This window comes from Oratosquilla oratoria, chromosome 1 (assembly GCF_046742065.1).
Source record: "Oratosquilla oratoria isolate Oo_2021 chromosome 1, ASM4674206v1, whole genome shotgun sequence".
Taxonomy (NCBI): domain Eukaryota; kingdom Metazoa; phylum Arthropoda; class Malacostraca; order Stomatopoda; family Squillidae; genus Oratosquilla; species Oratosquilla oratoria.
This window is the reverse complement of record NC_134777.1, coordinates 124,825,151-124,835,150: the sequence shown is the minus strand read 5'-3', so window position 1 is coordinate 124,835,150 and position 10,000 is coordinate 124,825,151. Positions and strand designations below refer to the sequence as shown.

Sequence of the window (10,000 nt, the reverse complement as noted above, 5' to 3'; positions counted from 1 at the left end):
CTTTTCATTTTTTCTTCCTCTCTTTCCTCTTTATTCATTTCTCTTTTTATCCATACATTTTTCTATTGTTCACTGTTTGCTATTTTCCCTGTTTTCGCTAAGATATTATCTGCTGTTGTCTGTGACCTGAATTTAATCTTAATTGGTCTGGACTTATCTGTACTATATTTTCCAAGACTATACATTTCTTCAATTTGTTTTCCTATTTCAGTTTCATCTTCCTGAACTAATTCTAATAAACTGTTTACTTTTTCTTTTCCCCTTTAATTCTTGTAGTCCTATTTAGATTATACTTTTCTTCCATCCCTAAAATAATTATAAATTTCATTTTATCTGCTAAGTGTTTTACTATATTCTCTTTCTGTCTCATCACTTTAATAACTGTGTCGTCAGTTTGTTCCTTCATTTGCTGTTTTACTATTTCATTGAATGGAACTTTGTTGTTTTCTTGGATTTTTTTCCAACCCTGTGCTTCTTTTGCTATGGATTCTTTATTCTCTTTATTATTATTCTTTAATTCCTCATTCTCATCTTTTACTTCTTTTAACTGTCTTTTTATAATTTTTATTTCTTTAGTTAGTTTTTGGTTCACCTTCTCTAATTCTTCCAATTTTTCAACTCACTGCGTTATCCTCGTGAGTTCACCGAACCTATCCTCCCAATGTTTGACAATTTTTTCAAGTTTTTCTACTAGGTTTGCTAATCGGGGAGGGTTGGCTTCCCCACCCCCACATTAAATCCTTGGAAATTGTTATCTTCCCTTTCCATTGTGCTGCTCTTATCTATATTTCTAATCTTTACACTTTTGTTAGTCCCTTCCTCGTCACTGAATTCTGGGCCGCGTTTGTAAATATGGCGTCTGCCTGCCTGGACCAAGTCCTCTCCTTCTTCATTTCCTTCCATTTCCCTCAGTAATCCCTCCCCTTCTCCTTTTTCATCACCTTCCCACTACACCACGAGCTTTCCTCTTCCCTGTAAATACAAAAAGGTACTTCCTTGACGTTGAAATCCACGAAAATTTCACTTTTTCTTCGGAGCTCCAATCTTCGCCGTCCATCCGACGAATGTGTGTATGTGTGTGTGTGTGTGTGTGTGTGTGTGTGTGTGTGTGTGTGTGTGTGTGTGTGTGTGTGTGTGTGTGTGTGTGTGTGTGTGTGTGTGTGTGTGTGTGTGTGTGTGTGTGTGTGTGTGTGTGTTTGTTATTGTGTGTGTCTAGCGATAGTTTGACCCATCCTTGACTATGCGATACAGTTTTGGTAAGTTATGTCTGGAGAAACACAGAGTGCGGGGTGATCTAATAGAGGTGTTCAAATGGATCCAAGACTTCAACAAGGGTGATTCAAACAAGGTCATCATATTAAAACAACAGGGCAGGACTTGCAGTAATGTATCTAAACTGGACAAATTTAGATTTAAGAAGGAAATGGGCACGAATTGGTTTACTAATAGGGTGGTCAACGAATGGAATAGACTTAGTAACCATGTAGTGAGCGCTGAAACTATCAGTTGTTTTAAGAAACGGTTAGACAACTTTATGGATGGGGATGACAGGTGGTGATGGATATGGAGCTGCCTTGTGTAGGCCTTATGGTCTCTTGCAGTCTCCTTCATTATCATGTGTATATATATATATATATATATGTGTGTGTGTGTGTGTGTGTGTGTGTGTGTGTGTGTGTGTGTGTGTGTGTGTGTGTGTGTGTGTGTGTGTGTGTATGTGTGCGTGTGTGCATGTGCGCGTGCTTATGTAGGTGTGCATGTGTTTTGTGTTTGAGGTGGGGAAAGAAAAAGAGAGAAAGAGAGAGAGAGAAAGAGAGAGAGAGAAAGAGAGAGAGAGAGAGAGAGAGAGAGAGAGAGAGAGAGAGAGAGAGAGAGAGAGAGAGAGAGAGAGAGAGAGAGAGAGAGAGAGAGGGAGAGAGAGAGAAAAGCCCGAGGAAGACTAGAGGACGTCAACGACAAGCTAGTTTTCGTATTGGCTAATCTATCAATGACGTCATGGACAGTGACGTCATAGTTCCTGCCCTACCATTCCTCCGGAGTTGTCCCCGGATGGAGCGAGACCCCAAGAGACAGCTCAACATGGAGGAGGACGGACATCAGCAGCAAGAAATCGCAAACCTTCGACACCTGGTGATCCTACAGCACGAAGAGATGTGCCGGCTTTGGAGGGAAAACACTCTTTTGGAAAATAGATTAAAAGAAGTTGAAAAAGAACACGAAGACCATTTGCTTTCTATCAAAATGAAAGTCGTAAGTTATGTAGAGGGCCTGTGTGAGGAGTACATGCAAGAGTTAAGCGAATTGAAGAAGGAAAACACAAGTTTACGAGAAAGTGCCCTAGGAAATCAAGTCGAGCTCCTTCAAAAGGAAGCCAAAGACAATGTAGAGGCAAAACCAAAGGAAGAAAACGTTGCCGAAGACAACGAAGAGGTCAGAGGTGCTTCTGCGGAGGCCAACGAAGACCTCGAAGGTGACACAAGCGGACCACTGTCCCATGCCGACGAGGAACCCGAGGAGATTAAAGACGACTGGACGCGGGATCTCGATGAATTCTCGAACTCTTCCGACGACCCCAGTGACGACTGGACTCGTGACGAGGACGAATGTTCTCCGTCCTCGAGAGAACCACCCGAGGATCCAGCAGAAGAAGAAAGCCGGGTTCGGGACAAAGGCAACGACGAGCGGCCACTCTCCTCCGAGGACCCCAGTGACGACTGGACTCGCGAAGAAGACGAATCCTCGCTGTCCTCGGAGGAACCACCCGAGGGACCAACAGAAGAAGAAATGGAGCCCCAAGTCGAGCTCGAGGCCCCGCCTCCTCCTCCTTCACCTTCTTTCGCCCAGATTGCCAGGGGTGCTGCCTCGAGAGGTCCCTGGGTGGGCACCAGGCCTCACACGAGGAGGCCACAAGAGAGAGATCCTCGAAGATCTTAGAGAGAGGCCCCAGTTCCCAGGTCCTTCGTCTGGGAAGGACCTCCAACGTACCCTCGGGCCCTTTAGACGAGAACCAATAATGCCCGAGAGGCCAGGAGGCCGCCGAAGAACGAGGTGGAGAGCATGTGGAGGAGATCTCCACCTTCCCCATCACCCCTGAGGCGCGGGGCAAGAAACGGCGGGAACAGGTTCCGCGGCCGAGGGTCAAACGCGAGGACGACAACGGCCATTGGAGGCCAAGGCCAAGGCGAAGGTCCTCCTCGACCCACACCCGGTGGCGACAGGGGACAGCGGCGCGTCCCTTCCCTCAGGTCTCAGTGGGAAAACGACCCCAAACCGCCCGTTGCCATCGAGCACGGCAAGAAAAAGGGGAAGAAATATTGGGCTGGAAATAGAAAATAAAGTGAAATGAGAGAAAATAAAGGAAAATGGAAATAAAGAAGGAAACAAATGAAAATAGGAAAATTAATCAAAGAGAAGAAATAATAAAGAATAACAATAATGGAGGAAAATGAAAATAACGAATAAAGAAAAAATGAAGAAAAATACGATGGAAAAATAGGAAAAATGGAGAATTAAGAAAAATATACTGAATGGTTTAGGCTTATGAAATACATCAAAATACTAACCAAAAATCATGGACACTAAAAATTAATGTTTGATGTTTTAAACCCACTAAACACATTCGTGTTTTGGCGCTCTGAGCTGTCACTTGGCGACGGGTTTTTCCCTCAGCTGAATAAAATATCTTGGCGCCAGCCAAACCAAAATTCACAAGTTGACACCCGCCGTTAAAGAGTAAAAAAAAAAATAAAAAAAAAAAACATTAAAAACGTATTAAAATACGACAAAGAAAAAGGAAATAAAAAACATGTTAATAAAATTTAAGTAATGAAACATTTGAATTTTCATGTTGATGAATTTATACGTTTATGTATAACAAAGTTCATGTTTAGTTCCAAATTAACATATATTTTTATTTTATAGTTATCTTATATTTGAATCCTTGTGTTAGTCTTGCTTGGTTTATACCACCTAAGCTGGTACATATATTTATAAACGTGTACAGAAAGCTTTATTTCTTCAGATATGTAATATTTCGTAATTTGTTCCCATGATCTCTTAAAACCTTCCTATCCCTCAATTCAAGAGATAATTTCTGTCTTTAAGCGACCTAAACACTAAGCATCACCTCTTTCCCTTCCATCTTCCAATGTTGGCAGACCCAGTGCTTTTGGTCTCTCCTCCTATGCCAAGCTGGGGACCAGTTTGATTGCTGCCCTTTGTAATCTCTCTTCCTTATATCCTTTACTCTGTGTGGGGACCATACCACTGATGCATAATCTAGTGTGTGTGTGTGGGGGGGGGATTTACCTAGTTGTATTTACCTAGTTGTATTTTACGGGAAGGGGAGCTATGCTCGTGGTGTCCCGTCTTCATATCTCATTTTAATTCATGTATTGTTTTTGCACACACCACTTTCTCATCTAACTTGTTCCACATGTCTATTACTGTGTGAGGAAAGTTCTTCTTTTTCAGATCTCTTCCATAGCTGTCTTTCTTGATTTTCTTTCCGTGTCCTCTTGTATTTCTATCATCCCATTTTATTAGATCCTCTCTATCAATAGTTTCTATTCCTTTCATGATTCTGTAAATAGTTATCAAATCTCCTCTCTCTCTTCTTTGCTCTAATGTCTGTAGCTCAAGTTTTGCTAGTCTCTCTTCATATGATAGTTTTGAGTGTTGGTGCCAATTTTGTAATTGCTCTTTGTATTCTTTCAAGTTTTGTTATACATTTTTTTGTACTTGGTGACCACATCGTTGCTGCATATTCCAATCTTGGTCTTATCAAAGTGATTAGTATTTTCTTCACCATTTCTTCATCCAAGTATGTAAATGCCACTTTGATTGTTCTTATTAAATTATAAGTTTCTCCAAAAATCTTGTTTATATGTTTCTCAGGTGACATATTATTCATAATAATGACTCCCTGGTCGTTCTCATTTTCTACTTTTTTTATTCCTTCTTCTCCCAATCTATATGATCCTACTATTCTTTTTTCGCTTTTTCCAAATTCCATTATACTACACTTCTTAGTATTGAACTCCATCTCCCACTTCTTACTCCATTCCCATACTTTATTGAGATCACTCTGTAGTCACTAACAATCTTCTTCAGTGTTCACTTTTTTTTAACAGTTTTGCATCATCTGTAAAGAAGCTCATATAACTTTCAATTTCTTTATCCATATCATTAATATATATAGCAAACATTATTGGGGCCAGAACAGTTGTGGAACACCACTTATTACTTCATCCCAATTAGAGTGTTTGTCTCTTATCACTACTCTCGTTTTTCTTTCTTACAAAAAGTCTTCCATCCATTTAAGCAGTTTGCCCTGTACTCCTCCTTCAGTTTCTAATTTCTTAAGTAACTTCTTATGTGGTACTTTGTCAAAAGCTTTTTTTGGCCTAGAAATGCACAATCAGCCCATCCATCTCTTTCTTGTATTATGTCTATTAGCCTTGAATAGAAACATATTAAATTGGTGACGCATGATCGTCCTTGTCTGAATCCAAATTGTCTTGGATTTAGCACATTGTTTTTTTTCTAAGTACCTTACCCATCTCCTTTTGATAATTCTTTCACAAATTTTTGCTATTGTACTTGTTAGAGAGACTGGTCTATAGTTGGTAGGGTCTTCTTTATTTTCCCCTTTATATATAGGTACTGTATTGGCTCTTTTCCAATCTTTTGAAACTTTTCCTTCTTTCAAGGAACTGTTTATTATGCTATGTATTTTGTCTGCCAGTTCATTCATGCATTCTTTCAAAATCCAGTTTGCTATTTCATCTGGTCCATGCAATTTTCTGACATCAAGGTTACTCAAGTGTTTCATTATTTCATCCTTTGTTACTTCTATTTCTTTCATAGGGGGGACTTTCTCTTCCCATTCGATCTTTCCAGGTAGTATGTTCTCCCTTGTAAACATCGATTTAAAATGCTTGTTCATAATTTCTGCCATTTCTATTTCCTCTGTGTATTCAACTCCTCCTTGTCTTAATTTCTCTAATTCTTGTTTGTTTTTCAGTTTGTTGTTTACAAATCTGTAAAATAGTTTTGGTTGATCTTTACATTTTTCTATGACATCTTTTTCATATTTTCTCTTTTCCTCTCTGTGCACTTGTACATATTCATTTCTATAACTAGTATATATTTTCCATTTTTCAGGTCTTTTGTCTTTTTTCCATTTTGTCCAAGCTTTGTCTCTTTTGTCTTTTAACTCCCTACAACTTTTGTTGTACCAGCACTTTACATATTCTTTTTCTTGCTTTTGTCTTGGGACATACTTTTCCACTCCTTTTTATCTATAATTTTTTGTCAAATATTCCATTTCTCTTCTACTGTTGTTTCCTCTTTGTATATTCTTTCCCAGTTTTCTTTTTGAAAGAATTCTCTTATCAAAATTTGTTTTTTCATACATCATTCTTCCTTTTCTATATTGTTCATTTCTTTTCATATATTTTTCCTCATTTAGTTCCAATTCAATCAATATGTGGTCACTTTTACTTATTGGTGTCTTATATTCAATCTATTCCACTATTTCAGGTTCTGGTGTGATTATTAGGTCTAGTCTCGATGGTTCTTCTTCATATCTATACCTAGTGTTCTCTTGAATCCATTGTGTCATTGTGTGGCCAATAATCATCTCAAGTAGAACATTTACCCATGAGTCGTCTCCACCCTTTACTGTCATCTCTTCCCAGCAGACTTCTTTGCAATTAAAGTCGCCCATCATAACTATTCTTCCTCCATCTTCCATTATCTTATTTAATGTTATCCTTGTGTCTTCTAACATACTTTTATGTTCACTCTCTTCCCACGAGGCTGTTTTTGGAGGCACATAATTTATTAAGTTTATTACAAACTTGCTGCTCTTCTTACCTCTGTCTTCCACTTCGATCATAATCATCTCTACTCTATTCTTTCCATATGTGACACTCCTCACGTTTATATCCTTCTTAGTCAGAAACATAACTCCACCCCCTTGTTTTGTCTCTCTGTTTCTAATCCAATAAGTATATGCATCATGTCCTACACTAGGGGTGGGGAACCTTTTTGTGCATGAAGGCCACCTTACAATTCATCGTCCCACATAGAGGCCGCACTGAACTTTATTTTTTTTTTTTCAATTATTTTATCCCGTTTTAGGGGACGGTGTAAGTTTTCCAACCCCTCCCTAAAAATTCAGTTAAAAAATATTTTTTAATTTTAAGAATATACATATGTATAAAATCTTTAAATTATTTTTTTACCCATTTTTTAAATTTCGAAGTGGGTGCAAAAGTTACACTTGCCCCTTTTTTTTTATTATACCCTTTTTATGAATTCAAATTCAAAGCAATTTAGAAATACAAAAAATGCTTATAGATATTCAATGAGACAAAAATACTAAGCAAAAAAAATGGCATAAAATGTAATTATGAAATGAAGATTCAAAATCTTTCGTCTATGTGTGTGGTGTATATTATAAGTTTCAGGTGTATAATGATTTCTGACTTTTAAAATATTCAAGGTCTTTAAAAAATAAATAATATGTATATCAAAGGCCGCAGAAGGCCGCACTTGATGGCCCGGAAGGCCGCAGTTTCCCCACCTCTGCCTTAGCCCATTAAAGGCTGTTGCATACTTCACGTGCTTTATTCTGGTTGAGATGATGGACTTTTTTTTTTGCAGTTGAAAGGTCAACGGACCTTGTCTTGAACGAGACCTTAATCGATCAAAACCCTATTAAAATCAGAGTCTCCCCTCCCCCTTCAGCTAAACAAAATCGTCCGTCTCCTTAAACAGAACGAAATACATAAAGTGGGTCACTTTGTTGGAGGCGAAACGGATTTCCAAATATTCGCGGTTTCCATTATCCGCGGTTTATTCGGTTCCCCGCGGACACTGGAGTGCCGCGGAGGACTTCGTCGCCCCTCGCGAACTAATTTAGCCCGTGTTCCGCGCAAGAGTTCGAGTGGTTGTGTTTCGGTCCTGTCAAGTGATGAACCTACAAGGGCAGACGTGGAAATTAGGTTACTGAAGGAGAAAGGCTAAAGGTACGTCAATCTCTCCCAAGGGGGAAATAACTCAGAGAATTCAAAAGAACAAGACGCACTCTGGAGAAGAGAATGAAAAAGAAATTAAAGAAAAGACAGAAAGTCATAAGAGAAAAGAAAAATAGAAGAGAGAGAAAACATTGTCAGATCTTCTGTATATACTGTAAATGGAATGCAAAAATCTTAATATTTATTCAAAATAGTCTTTAGCAAATATTATATGCTTATGTTCAAAGACGTATGAATACCTTTAGTGCACGACATCATGGTATAAACTCTTCTAAGGAAATAACTATTTTTTTATGTGTTTTTAGACATATCTTAAAAAAATTTATCTTCACTTATTTATATCTTTATTTATCAACTATTCTATTTATCTTTTATTATTTCATTTGTTCATTTGTTTATTCATTTTCACATTACACACGATATCGCTAAGTAGGCCATATTGGAACCACCAATAGTTGGATTTTATTCCCCAAGTAAAGGGTTGTACATTTATTCATATTCTCAATATTTGAGTAACAAGAAGTTCACTGCCTTTCTACAGATACTCAGCTACGGGGCAAGTTACAACATACAGTACGAACATCAACATGTGGGTGACTTTAAACGACCACCGTCTGGGGCAAACAGGATTCGAACCGGGGTCTTCTGGTCAGCAGCCCTCCGCTCTACCGACTGAGCTACTGCGTCTCACCTAGCATGGGTGATAACAGATGCTTTGGCCTCTAGTCTGTGCGCTGTAAGGAGTCCGTTCAGGATGTGGCATACGTCATCCCAAATTAACCTCCCTCTCTCTCTTTCTCTCTCTTACCGATTTATGTGACATTTTATTTCTTTTTATGTACTAAAAAGAACCTGTATAGTACAACGAGTATAACTTTTTAGGGTTGTAACAATTATTACCCAGCTCATCCCACCTCCTTCACGCTCCCGCGTGTCATGGAATTTATTCAAATCTTTGTTATAATCCTAAAAACGTTATAGTCATTGTAATATACAGCTTCCTTTACTATATACAGAATATGAAAAAATCCAACAGCACATAGATGGGAAATAAGAGGCATGTACTAAGGTTGATTTGGTAGAATGGATAGTGCTAAGTCACGGCGTATGCCACACCCTGAACGGACTCTTTGCAGCGCACTGACTATAGGAGACACGGTTATTAAGGCACTGATGAAATAGAATTACCAAGAGAAGAAGAGTAAAGGGAACCGACGTCCATATGCAAACTTGAGGAAGTTTTGTATCATTATATACATTGCTACACGTTTATGCTAATGAATACCGTGCGGGCTCTTTACATAATGATGTAATTCGTTGACTCTTCACTTATTCCTCCTTACTCATCTAACCATTAAACTATTTCAGCGACGTACTATTCTTTGCGGATGTCCTCTTTAAGGATTTCGTTTCTCCTTTTTTCCTCTCTCTTTATAGTAGGTTATAAGATAAAATGGATAAATAAGGAGTCTGTAGCTCTTTGTCGTAATAAAATATATTTTGCTAAAGAATACGAATTATATAAGTATATTAGTTTATTACCTATAGTAACATTTACGTCCATACATGATCATGATATACAAAAGTGCGAAATTATATTCCCTCCAATTACAATTTGTGCTGTAAAAGTGCTGAACCTTGTGCCTTGGAGAAACTAAGAGGTCTGTTTGGCACTCTCGGTTAAAAAAATTATCCAATCCTAAAAAAATCTTCTCTTCATAATTCAATAACAGAAACTCAATATTTTTTTTCTGCAGGGATGAAACCCGCTCTCAGATCTAGAACCAAGAAAGAACATAAAAACATAAGGATGGAGTAGATTACAAAAGACCATAAGCCCTAAACTAAGCAGTTCCATGTCCCTTACCAATTCTCATCCCTGCCCATAAAAATATCTAATCATCTCTTAAAATAACCAATCGTTTCAGCGCTCACTACACGGTTACCAAGCCTAT

At 38.3% G+C, this 10,000-nt stretch overlaps 1 protein-coding gene across 3 annotated transcripts in view; it reads right to left on the bottom strand.

Moving 5' to 3' along the window:
- The window catches only part of LOC143026440 (uncharacterized), a 1,178,515-nt gene that overhangs the window by 872,746 nt on the left and 295,769 nt on the right, over positions 1-10,000 (bottom strand). The gene's annotated exons all lie outside the window — the stretch shown is intronic.